General features: G+C 51.0%; 1 long non-coding RNA gene across 1 annotated transcript; it reads right to left on the bottom strand.

The window, feature by feature from the left end:
• Positions 1 to 2894: 2894 nt before the first annotated feature.
• Positions 2895 to 3450, bottom strand: LOC103347965 (uncharacterized). The gene is made up of 2 exons (XR_007918559.1): positions 3294 to 3450; positions 2895 to 3060 (listed from the first exon to the last, which is right to left on the bottom strand). It is a non-coding gene; the product is annotated as an uncharacterized lncRNA (long non-coding RNA).
• Positions 3451 to 13329: the final 9879 nt, after the last annotated feature.

The following is a 13329-nucleotide window of genomic DNA, read 5'->3' as shown; positions in this document are numbered from 1 at the left end:
TGTGGCCAGGGAGTGCAGTGGAGGATGGCCCAAGTGCTTGGGCCCTGCACCCCATGGGAGACCAGGAGAAGCACCTGGCTCCTGGCTTCGGATCAGCGCGGTGCGCCGGCCGCAGCGCGCTGGCTGCGGCAGCCATTGGAGGATGAACCAACGGCAAAGGAAGACCTTTCTCTCTGTCGCTCTCTCTCACTGTCCACTCTGCCTGTCCAAAAAAAAAAAAAAAAAAAGACATTGTCCAATTCAATGTATTCATAAATTCCTTTTAAAAATAGTTGGAATAAATAAACACACTGTCCATAGAAGCAAGACTGGGGGGGATAAGTTAAATGGACAGCACCTGTCTTTGGAAGTTAAGTTTAAATATGATTTTTTTTTGCTTTGAATTTGTTTCGCAAAGTTCCTAAAATGAACACATATCACTTTTTGTTACAATGAAAAGAAAGGAAAATGAAAAAAACCTGCACAGGCAACAAAATATTTTCAGAATGATAATCTCTGCTGTGTGTATGCACCCATCACACAATCCAGGATGCCAAACTACAAATAATTTTGAAAATACCCCCCATCAACTGCTGTCTCCTCCCCTACAATGCAAATCACCCTGGGGCTGCCACCCACCACAGCTGCAGAGGGCCAGGCAATTCCTGAGCTGCAAGTTTCAAAGGAGATTTATAGTGGCAGCAGCAGAAAAAATTTTGGAAGCCCAGCTTTGTTGAGAAAAAGAATTTCTGAGTTCCATATTGGTTCGCTGGCAAAGAGCAATGTGTGGTGTCCAGCTCCAGCTGGCGGGAAGGTGGGGTCTGTTGGAGGAGGCATTCCTCCCCCAGCAGGAGGGATGCCAGAGCCCTTGGGCCTGCAGGCTGGGAGAGTCCCCCTGGAGGGTCCCACCATGGGCAGCCCCACCCTCCCTGGGCCTCCAAGCAAATCGAGGGGCAGACAACAGTTAGCAGTTGAACAGTGTCCCTCCAAATTTCCCAAGCTTGGGTCCCAAGTCCCCGGAGCCTCCGGGTATAAACATACTTGGGGATCAGGTCCTTAGGGAAGTAATTCAGGGGCCGGTGCAGTGGCATAGTGGCATCCCATATAGGCTCCCATGAGTCCCAGCTGCTCTACTTCTGATCCAGCTCCCTGCTGATGGCCAGGGAAACCAGTAGAAGATGGCCCAAGTGCTTGGGCCCCTGCACCCACATGGGAGACCCAGAAGAAGCTCCTGGCTCCTGGCCTCACCCTGGCCCACCTCTGGTCATTGTGGCCATTTAGGGAGTTAACCAGTGGATGGAAGATCTCTCTCTCCCCCCCCCCTCTCTCCTCCCCTCTCACTGTGACACCTCCAAATAAGATAAAGGAACTTAAAAAAAAAACTTTAACCAAAAAAAAAACATTTTAAATAAAGCAGTGATTAAGTCTAAAGGAGGCCTCCCTAATCCAAAAACACAAGGTGCCCCTTATAAAAGGGAGATGTAAAGGGCTGCATGCACAGGGAGGGGCAGGCAGGAGAAGAGGGTGAGCCACCTGCTAACCAGGGACTGAGGCCTCAGGGGAAGTCACCCCTGCACGCACCTGGACCCTGGACCTGGCCTCCAGACTGAGAAATTCCACTGCTGTGGTTCAAGCCGCCCCACAGGGTGCTTTGTCCCTGCAGCCCCAGCCCACAAATAAAGAGGGCATCTCAGAGGGTGTCCCCACAGCAAGCTGGGGTGGCCACGCAAATGCGAGTAGTGTGGTCAGCTCAGGCCTGGATGAGCTGGGGCTCCCAGGAATTCCCATGAGCACTGGGTGGGAAGCCAGGGGACCTGGGAGAGACCAGGCTGCCTGCAAACCAGGCCTCTCAGCACCAAAGGGAATGGGAGCAGTGGGAGCTGCAGTGGTGGCACAGGTGAGCCACCCCCTGCAGAACGGGTCGCCTCGGCCGCACGGACGGCTGCAGCAAGAAGTGGCCACACTGTCACGGTGCGACAGGAGCATCCCCTGACCCCACAGCACTTCAGGGGCAGAGGAAGGGTTAGGGGAGGAGACAAAGACACAGCTCTCATCCAGAAGAACAGAGGTTCCCTTCAACAGCCGGCTTCGAGTTATCCCACCCCGTTTTTTGCACCTCTGTGTTGCTGTAGTTTCCGATCACATCACGGCGTGCCACCGACGGAAGGAAGGGGACACGAAGAAAATCAGCCTGCACTTGGCAAAGCTGTGAAGCAGCCCCAGGCATTGTGGCACAGGGTCACCAAGAGGGACCCTCCACCGCTCAGACTTCCGAGAGCCCTGCAGGGGCTTGGCTGGCCTGGGCCCCCTCGTGCAAGGGGACAAGGCCCCGGGGAGCCACGGCCACACGGGCTCTGGTGTGTCTCAGCGGACAGCACACTCCGGTCCGACAGCTTGCAGGCCTCCCTGCTTTTTCCATTTTTAAAAGAGCAGATGTGCTCCTGGGCAAGAGAGATTTAGCTCCCCAAACAAATCAGAGAAGTGGAGGGATGGAAATAAACCAGGCATCTGCCTGCCACCGCGGCGGTGCCCAGAGGAATCCCATTAGCTGGAGGGGAACCTCCGGCCCCAGGGCAGGCTTTCTGCTCAGCTTGCCACTGGCCCTGGCCACGACCAAGGCCGAACATGATTCTTTGTTCTGGTTCTCTCTGTGAAAGATGGGCTGCGGGCTTATTCGTCTGGTTTGTTGACGCTCATAAAAGACATTCATAAATTTATTCTCAGTGCTTACTGGTGTCAGAGTGGAGTCTTTTCTAACAGTTCATGTTGAAACAGGCCACTCAGATGCATCTTTAAATAATTGCCTGGGCTCTGCTCTGTTTAGCTAACAAACAGCTTCTCTCTCTCTCTCTCTCTCAAATCAAAGCTACAATGATTTCATAAACAACGGGAAGAATTCCCCATTAATATTAGACTGTGTCTGGGCTGGTCACTTTAATAGAACTTTCCAGAGGAACAAGCAGTCCTTCCATCTTGTCCATGTGAAACCTGTTCCCTTCTCAGAACAAGACATTTGGCAGGGCGGTCTCGCTCGGCCAGTCATAGCTTCCGCTCCCCGCCGTCCTCCGTCCATCTCTCTCGCTGCGGTGGCCAAAAACAAAGAGGACAGAGCCAGTGAGCAGCAGCAGCCTGCACCAGTCAGGAGAAGGAGTCACCACCACGGGCCCTCAGCGCTGCTCCTCTGATCTCAGGCCCCCCAAGGCTGTCACTCCAACAGGAAGGCAAAACTATGGCTGCATCCGTTGAATGGATGTGACAGACAGCCCCCCTCCCCAACTGCTAGCCACCACCGCAAACCACGGGGGCTTACGTACGACAGAAATTTACTTCTCTTTTGCCACATCACCTCGTAGTCCAAGGTGGCTGCTGGACCCCAGATATCATGCCTGCAGTCCAAGCAGCCAGAAGACAGAGTGGATGCAGGGTGTCCCCCACCTCCACCTGCCCACATTCAAAGACACTGCATAGAACACTCACACAATGCTCCCTCTCCCTTCATCAGATAGAATTCAGTAGCTGACCTCACAGAGGAGGCTGGAACATGCGATCTTCTTGGCTGAGCTGTGATGTTAATGGAAGGGGAGTGACCGATTCTGGGGAGCCACCAGCCATCCCAGCCACAAAAGCACATCTGATAACCTCACTGGACCCCTCTAGCACCTGCAACCCCACACTCCCACCAAACCCTGCCGCTGCTGTGTTTCGAGCAAGCTTCCACTTCCATATCTGAGCCCTCTTAGGAACTCATTTTGTGCCTTTTGCCTTTTCTTTCTCGGAGCCGCAGTTCTGAGAACTTGAACTGCTGGGCTGAGTTCAAGCTTCCGTCTCCGTCAGAAGCGTGCATCTGAAACACCTGTCTGCTGCAGGACCTGAGCAAGCAGCTGTGGAGGGCACCCCGGGAGGGTCCCCAGAAAGACGATCTGAGGCTGGCTTCATCCTGGCCTCTCTCAGGGCCCAGCCTAAATCTTCCAGCCCCGAGCAGAGAGGAGAAGGGCAGGGCAGAGCTGCCTGGGCCAGGAGTCACCAGGCCACAGACACAGTCTCCTGCTCCCTGCAATCTAAAGATGGAGCTTAGCTCAGACCCCACACCTCGTCCCAGACACTGCCGCTGCTCCGTTGTGTGGCACTTTAGCAGACTCTCCGTGGCCAGGGTTCCCTGACCCGTGGCACTCTCCTGCCCTTTGGTGCCAGCCCAGCAGTCCCCACACACACACACATCCGTGCACACACACAAATACACACACATACCCACACATGTATGCCTGTGCACACACACACACACATGCCTATGCACCCACGCATGCACACACCAGCATGCACACACACATATGACTGTGCACACAAACACGCACACACAAGCATGCAAACACACATGCATGCCTGTGCACACACACAAACACACACGCACAAACGCACGCACACATGCTTCCCAGGGGTGAGAGGGACCCAAGTCTGGCCACCGAGCAGCAGAGGTTAATTAAGAGGTCAGCGTGCAGTGGAGCCAAAGTCCGTTCCAGGACCGTCGCCTGAAGCCAAAGAGCAAGCTCCTCTCTTTTCCAACTGGACCACAGTCTGCCCAGAGCTGCTGGCGGCCGCCCCACCCACCGAGAACAGCAGCCTGGGTGAGGATGGAGGGAGCCTGGAGGTGAGCAGAGCTGAGAGGCGGGTCCCCAGCTACGGCTTGCAAGGGGCCCGCCGCTAGAGCTGCCCTGGTCCTGCCTGGTGCGCTGAGCTAAGGGGGCACCGGCTTTAGACAGGCAGCCCCGAGATACAGACGTGGGTGTCTTCTAGACCCTTCCGCACGGGAAAGGAGCCTGCTTCTGGGCTCTCGGCCAGAACACACGGGGTAGAAGTCTATGAACAGAAATAACTACCGGAGCAGACAATGTCCCTGCGCCATCCGACTCGCCCCAACACACAAAGTGCACACACCCCCACCCAACATTGTTTGTCGTCTGCCGTTTCTGGCACTCGCCCCTCCCCCTTCCTGAACCTGCGTGACGTGACGTGACGTGACGTGACGTGACGTGCAGCTGCTCTCAGCAGTTCCATCCTACTGGGTGGCCCTTAGTGAAAGCAGGGTTGTCTGCCAACTCCAGGGAGACTGCCACTGCCGAGCCCCGGCGGGAGACCCTCGCGGGGAGGACTCTGCTACCATCTCCTGTGGCCCCTTCCCCTCCCCGTCCCTCTCCCACCCCTCATTGGTGTCCCAGAGAGCGTGCTCTTCCTCCAACAACTGAGGGCAAATCCTCACCTGCACTGCAGGACAGACCTACACACAGCAGGTGCAAGCCGGCTAGGCCAGGTGGGCCCTGAGCATCCCTGGCAAAGAACTCGGGGCTGGGGCACCCCAGCTGGGGCTCCCCACCCAACCCGCGAGGACCCCAGGTCACCACTCAGGTTCCTGCTCTTCACACTTCCTCCTGGAGCCCCTAAGCCCAGACTGAGCTATGCCCGGGAGTCGTGCCCCGGGGGGAGGGAAAGCAACCTGGCTCCCTGCCTGCGAAGGAAGACAGCCCAGGTGGCACAGGACACTCAGGCACACCATTCTGCATGCCTGCTCTGAGCCCTGGACTTCAGGCCAGCCTGCGCCATGCACTGGGACTCACCCCCTTCAAGCTCGCCCTTGCCTTACCACATTGCCTCTGGAATGTTCTGCGGTCACCAGCTCCTCCACCACCACGCTCCAGTGACCCGGAACTCTCACAGGCAGCTCTCCAGACCCACCCTGGATCGGAGCCATGAACCCACGTGCCAGGATCACACAAGGAGCGCCAGAGGTGGGGAAGCCACTTGGATGTTCACACCACGATAAACTCACCGAATGATGCATTTCCTTGGGAAGCCATGTGTGACTGTGGATGAACTCTGGCCACAGTGTTTGGTCAGGGGAGGCCCAGGACCCCAGCGAGGCCAAGAGACCTGAGCGTGGGACCCGGGGCACAGATGCTTTCTTTCTACTGTGTGTGAAGCTGGGAGCTGAAAGCCAGGAGGGGCCAGGAGCCAGCCCCATGGGGGGATGCCTCTGAGAGCCACGGTTTCCTCTGTTACTGTTGGGGTTTTGTTGCTGTTTTAATGTCTGTGCTTCTGTTTGAGTTGGGTTTTGCTGTCACTTGCAACCAAAAGCCCAGTGACCAAGAGGTCACAAACCAGCAAGTGTGATGCGTGCAGGAGACCCTGTCTCCAGCCCCTGCTCTGCTGCTCCCTCGCCTGTTCTGTGGCTTTGGCCAAGGGTCCCGCCATCTAAAACAGGCATGTGGGGAGATGAGAGAGCTCTTCCCAGGCTCTGGTGGGGCTGCCCCTGCCTTTGTCTTCCTTGCCATGGATTCTCTTGCAAGGCCCAATTAGAGCTCCCAGAATGGAAACACTTTTTTCTGCCCCAGACCTGGACAGATGCCTCCCGCCATTGAATTGCTGCAGTGTGTAGCCACCTGAGCCACTTCACTCGTTCTTATAGCCAGGATGTCTTCAGGTCGCAGTCCGTGCACACCTCCCCGGTCCAAGTCGTGAGAGCCGCTGAGCTTGCAGCACTTCAGCCCCAGCCCGGCCTTGTGCAACACCCATTGCCTGCCAGCTCCATGTGGCCCCGATCATCCTGCAGGTGCTAAATCATCACTACTTCACTTCCTCCATTTCAAAGATGGAGAAACAGGAGCTCGAGGGAAACAAGGAGGTCATGTGCCAGTGGCCACTTGGCCAGGCGTGCCTGGACAGGTATTCCACAAGACGATAAACTTCTGGGTCTTTCCGCTCTGCTGCACAGACTCCCCCGCTGGCCGCAATACCTGTGACGTGGATTGCTTCCAGACGACTCTCGCTGGAGTCCTCCTCCCTTGTGAGCAGGCTCCAGGAAGGCTCAAGTGGCTTTTGGGGCTGCCAATCCCGGCAGCCCAGGTCTGGTGGGACAAGTCCTACAGGGCCCCTGCCCCATGCCTCCTGGTCCCATGTGCTCTGCCGGGGCTCCATCCTGTTCACAGAGCCCCATTCTCCACCTGGCCAGCAGGCCAGCGTCACTCCCAGGGAAATCTGAGGCAGCCCTCAGGAGCTGAGAAGGCAGCTTGCTAACAGACGGGCGATTCTCTGCTGGAACAGAGGAAATTCAGTCCCACTCAAGGGCTCACACTGTCCATCCATGACCAAAACAACCCACACCCGTCAGCTGAACCCTGAGCAGGGCCCAAGCATTAATTTTGTTACTGAACAGTGGAACAAACCAAGGTGTTTTTTTTTTCTAGAAAAAAAAAAAAAGCAGCAGACTTGAACCTGAGCTGAACACACATCTTTTTAAAACAAGTGAACAAGAAAACTCAGACATCAACACGTGCTGCGAAGGAAATCCATCCTTCATTCCATCCGACTTCTCGATGTGAAAATTGGGAAGGCACAGCCGGGGAGAGGAGCCTTTCACCGCCCTCGTGTGACTCCGTGGGTGTGTGCTCCTGTTCTAGGGAACACCGTGTGACGAACGGAGACTGGCTTTTTTTCAATGCGGTGGGGAAAAAAAATGTGATTTTTATTTTAACCCTCCATAGAGATGAATCAGGAACTTTCAGAGCATTCAGTTCCCCCAGTGTTGACACAGGCATTTCAAAGACCGATTCACTCTAACAGTGGAGCTGAAGGCACCAGCCATGGGCCCAGAGCCTTGGCCATGTCACCTGCGAGCTGTGGTCCCCTGAGGGCAGCGTGGCTCTCAGGCAGCCTGGCACAGCCCACCTGACATTGGGCATGGTGAGTCCACATGGGAATCATCCCTTTTTAAAAATCTGATTCCCACAAAAGCAGATGAGCACAGACTTCCTCTCCCTCCTCTCCAACCCCCAAGGGCAAAGAGCTGGCCTCTCCCACATGCACAAGCTGCTCGCATGGTCCTGGAGCAGGAACCGGAAGGCTGGTCTTCTGACAGCCCCTCCTCCCACCCAACCCCAGCTATGAACACCTGTCGACCACACCAATCCCGGGGCCTGAAGAAATAGAACCCAGCAGTGACCGTGAGAAGCAAATTGGATAGGAAGAGCCAGGACCACCAGCTCTTCACAGCCTCACAGTAAGAAAAAGTGAAAACAGTTGTTCCATCAGCAAAGGTCAGTTGCACCTGCTTTGAAGGACATGCACTTCCTGACTGTTAACAGTAACTCCAGGGCCAGCATTGTGGCGTAGCAGGTGAACCCTCCACCTGCCATGCCAGCAATCCCATATGGGTGCTGACTCGAGTTCCAGCTCCTCCACTTCCAATCCAGCTCCCTACTGATGTACCCAAGAAAGCAACAGAAGATGGCCCAGGACATTGGGCCCCTGGCACCCACATGGGAGTCCTGGTTAGAGTTCCAGGCTCCTGGCTTTGTTGCAACCATTTGGGGAGTGAGCCAGTGGAGGGAGGAACTCTGTGTCTCCCTCTCTCTCTGTAACCCTGCCTTTCAAATAAATAAGTAAAGCTTAAAAAAAAAAAAAAGTAGCTGCCTCTGAGGTATGAGAATAGGAAGTGGGGACAGACAGGAGAACTTCTGCTTTCTGTTTTATGTCCATAGCTAACATGTTGAGCCTTTGTAAGGGACACATGTGCACTGAATTTGTAATGTTTAAAATAAAGGCTGAAATGCATGCATCTCTATAGATATGCTAAGAGCTTAGTGTATCATAAAAATAGAAACTAGGGAAGAAAAGATTGATTGATGATTTAACTGCATTGAAAAACATCTGTTTATAAAAAAAAAAAAAAGAAATGACCTTAAGCTACATTAGGAGAGGAAATTATTTACAATGGAAATGATGATAAATATTTACTGTTCTTAACATACAAAAAGCATTTGGGGAAAAACCACGTTCCAACAAGAAAATGAGTAAAAGTTAAACAGTTCATGAAAGAAGACCTACAAAGGGACAGAAAACATAAAAATATACATTCTCACCAACAATTGAGGAGACACAGCTAAAAGTCAAATATCTCTGCTTATCTAGCAAGTGTTTTAATTTTTAATCAGATTTGATAAGAGACCAGACAGGTAAACATCCCAGATACCATTCATAGGAGGATAAATTGGCAAAACATTTTTGGAGGACACTATTATAAAAAAATCATTAATGATTTTAAAAATATGCATAAACTTTGACATAGTAATTCCATTGCTAAGCATTCATCCCTAAGGAAAATCATCATGGCTAAGATACATCCATCTGGACGCCTAGCAAAGCATTGTTTATAAAAGCAAAAAGTTGGAAGTAGCCCCACTGTCTAAACAATGAAGGACCAGTTTAATATATGATGGCATAATACACAGGGAAGAACTACACAGCTATTAAAATGATGATGGAGGAAAACATGAAATAACATGGAAATTTCATGATATATTGCTAAGTGAAAAGTCTGGTTACAAATGGTATGTAAGTGAACATAATTCACTCTCATAAACAAAGATAGGTGTACACAACATTTAATGTTTATGTTTGGGCTTAGCCAAAGAGCCCAGAGGCACTCTGCATTTAATTGTTAAACATCTAATTATAAGTAATGTTTACTTTCTCCTTGATGATTTTCTGCCTTTTATAATTAAAATGTCTTATTTTTTTTAATAAAATAACACCCAGTTGCTAAAACACATCCAAGAATCATTTTCAAGTAATCAGTCAGGAAACAAACATTTTAAATCACCAAGTTAAGAACCAAAGACACATCAAATAAGAAAAAGTAGTATCAATTGCTCCAAATGACCCCTCCAGCTAATCTTATGTGACTTGCTCGTAAGACCGCAGAATCTGAGTCCACACAGATGAAGTCATCGCGTTGCAACACTTGTTGGACCAGGACAACATTCTAAAATGGTAACCTACTCTTACCCGCAAGAAGGAAGAAAATAAACTTGCTCCCTTCTTTTTGTAGCAGAAGAACATGGCCTCTTCAAATCTCAAGGTGGAAAGGCTGGAGCAGTCCTCCTCAGGGCACGGGGAGCAGGAGGCATGGGCTCCGCACGGTCAGCACTCAATGCCAGTGTGAAATTCAGGGGTTCGCAAAAGGAAAAGGAATAAGCTTAGTGAGCACGTGCCACTTGCAAACTGCAAAACAGGATGTGCGATGCTAAGAAAAATGATAAAATGGCAACGAGGGAGAACCAGGGCCCCTCACTGCCCTTGCAGCTCTCCTGGGGCTAGAAACCTACACACACACACTTGCCTGGCACGTTGTAGGTTCTCAGTAAACCCTAGCTGGATGAAAGCCCTGAAAGTCCAACCCCAGTGGGACCACACATCCGTCACCTAAATATTGTCCCTCTCGGTGGAGTCCAGCACAGAACAGTTAGGTCACAGATGAATGCCTGTAGGACAATGCGCTTCAAGGGAGGAGAATGTTGGACACACGTGCACAGGAGAGGCTGATGGATTTTGCCACAGCACCTCTCCTCCTCTCGGTCTTGAGAGAGAGCCTTCCGGGTCAGGAGCACCTCCATAAATATTGAAGAGCCATCAGCAGGTCCATCCATTACTCTTTGTCAGACTCATTCATGTCCTGGAAACAAGGTCTGCTTGCTTTGTTCATTCAAGTCCCTCAGGCAAGTCAGGAAAACAATGTTTGCACCATTGTGTGAATGTCTGTTGTAATCCAGTGAATGAATTACAAATGGATCTCCTGTTGCAGTCCTCCGCCTTTATCCAGGCAAAATGTTCTAAGATCCCTAGTGAGTCCTGGAAGCTACAGATATACCAAACTCTCTAGATATAAGTAGGTGATGTCGATGTAGACAGATGGATTGTTTTTTCTATACAAACATACTTAGGATAAAGTTTAATCTACAAATTAGGCACACTAAGTGACTAACACTAACTCACCATGGCTCTTTGCAACCTCAGCATGGGGATGTTTTTGCTTTCCTTACTAAGTCAAGAACTTTCACTTAAGGGAAGGATTTCAGGACTTCTTGGCATGTCTGAATTGCCAGCCTCACAGCTCTCACACTTTGGGGCCATTATCAAGGGTTCCTGGAACACAAGCTTTGATACCAGACCATCGTTCCGGTAACCAGGACAGCTACTAAGCAACTGATGGGCAAACAGCGCATACGGCATGGATACGTGGGACAAAGGGATAATTCACCCCTTGGGCAGGACAGAGTGAGACGTCCTACCTGCTCATTATGCTACTCAGGACAACACACAACTCAAAATTTACAGATTGGTTATTATTTCTGGCATTTCCTATTTAATATTTGTGGACCACTGTTGACCACAGATAAAGGAAGCCATGATGAGGGAGCACTGTAGCGTAGTCATGGATCCTTCTCAGGAGCCACGCGGTAGCCCTTCTGGACTGTTCACCTAATGTATGGGGAGGATTTCAGTCTAACATATCACACTGTAATAAAATATGGAATTCTGAAAGAACTCTATCTCCACTGGCCTTTATCCACCCGGGAGGTTTCCCCACCATCTGTACATTTCCTGTTGACCCAACCGACAGGCGGCGCTGACGGCTACTGCGCACCTTCCTCTTGTCACTTGGAAACAGTCAGCCACCAGACCTTGCCTAACCACCATCCCCTAGGAAGGGAGTGTTCTGGCTTTTTGAGTGGCCTGTAGCCCAAGAACTAAATAGAAAACTTCCTGAGGGCATGTTTCCATACACAGTGTAGGTTCCAGAAGGCCTCTGAAGGGGGGCTGGTAAAAAGTTGTCCAGTGCAAAGATGCTGACCCCGGTGACGATACTGACACTGTGAGTAACTGATGTTTGTTGAATGACTACACCAGTGTATTCAATTTTTTCATTTTCTGGGATGACATAAAGGAAAGGCACAGTTGTATGGCCACAAGAAGGGGGAGAAGACAGAATATAAGACGGACATAAGAGAGATGAAAGTTCGTCCATACCACAGTCCAAAACCTAGATATCCACATTAAATTACCAGACTGGTTTGGAAAGCAACAATCATTGAGTGTAATTTGTATAAAAATCACTTTAGAAAAGGAACAGGATTAGTTGTATAAATGTTCTTTGTCAAAACATGATGCTTGCTATGTTTGGCTGGAAATGTAGTTTATACTATTTATACAGAGATTTATGTAACTTTTAAATGGCTTTTGTATGTATTTGTGTGTCCTGGCTCACTTCCTTTTTGCATATGGTCAGCACTGACTATATGTTTGCTGAAGAAAAAGATAAATGAATGGCTGCCTCTGGAAAGCAAACATTTCCAAACATTTGGCCACAGAACTGGGGAAATGTGGGAGATGTGATAGGCTGTGAACCTGATTCACTCGCCCACAACCTGAAGGATCCCATCTGGAAACCTCCCCTCCAGAAGACAAGAAAGAGCTGTGAACCAAGGAGCGAAAGAAGGGGACCCACTGGGGAGTTTAAGATGCTGGGGATGATGTTCCGTGTCTTCTGGCTCAAATCCAGTAGGGTCAAGCCGTATCAAGCTCCTTCCCTGAACTTCTTCCACTCTGTGCTCCGTGGAAGCCAGAGCGGATGGATCAGCCCCTTTCTGGGCACAAGGCTATGGTCTGAATGTGGTTTGTCCACCACAGTTGCACGCGTGGGAGATTTGATCCTCAGTGTATCGACGTTGGGAGGTGAGCCTCATGGGAGATACTTAGATCATGGAATGTGTGCTGTCTTTGGGAGGGATTAGTGGGACCATGGTTAGTTTCTGAAAGACTGGCTTGTTATAAAGTTCCAGCCTGGGGCCGGGATTATGGTACAGTAGGTTAAGTCACCACCAGCAGCACAAATTGGAGCACCAGTTCAAGTCCAGGCTGCCCTGCCCCTAATCCAGCTCTCTGTTAACGCACCTAGGAAAGCAGCAGAATATGGCCCAAGGATTCAGACCCCTGCCACACATGGAAAACTCCAGTGGGTTCCTGGCTCCTGTTTTCGGCCTGACCCAGCCTTGACTGCTGCAGACATTTGGGGAATAAACCAGCAGATGGAATCTCTCTCTCTCTCTTTCTCTCTCTCTCTCTCTCTCAGTGTGTGTGTGTGTGTGTCTCCCTCTCCGTAACTCTGCTTTTCAAATAAATAAAATAAATGCTTCAGAAAAAAGGGGGGGCATTATGGCGCAGCAGATTAAAGCCCTGGCCTGAAGCACCAGCATCCCATATGGGCACTGGTTCTAATCCTGGCTGCTCTACTTCTGATCCAGCTCTCTGCTATGACCTGAGAAAGCAGCAGAAGATGGTCCAAGTCCTTGGGCCCCTGCATCCACGTGGGAGACCCAGAAGAAGCTCCTGGCTCCTGGCTTCGGATCGGCGCAGCTCCAGCCATTGTGGCCATCTGGGAAGTGAACCAGTAGATGGAAGACCTCTCTGTGTCTCTACATCTCTCTGTAACTCTTTCAAATAAATAAAATCTAAAAAAAAAGA

The sequence above is a fragment of the Oryctolagus cuniculus genome, chromosome 6 (assembly GCF_964237555.1).
Source record: "Oryctolagus cuniculus chromosome 6, mOryCun1.1, whole genome shotgun sequence".
In the NCBI taxonomy this organism is placed as follows: Eukaryota; Metazoa; Chordata; class Mammalia; order Lagomorpha; family Leporidae; genus Oryctolagus; species Oryctolagus cuniculus.
Note: the sequence above shows the minus strand (reverse complement) of the source record. Positions and strands in the feature narration are given on the sequence as shown.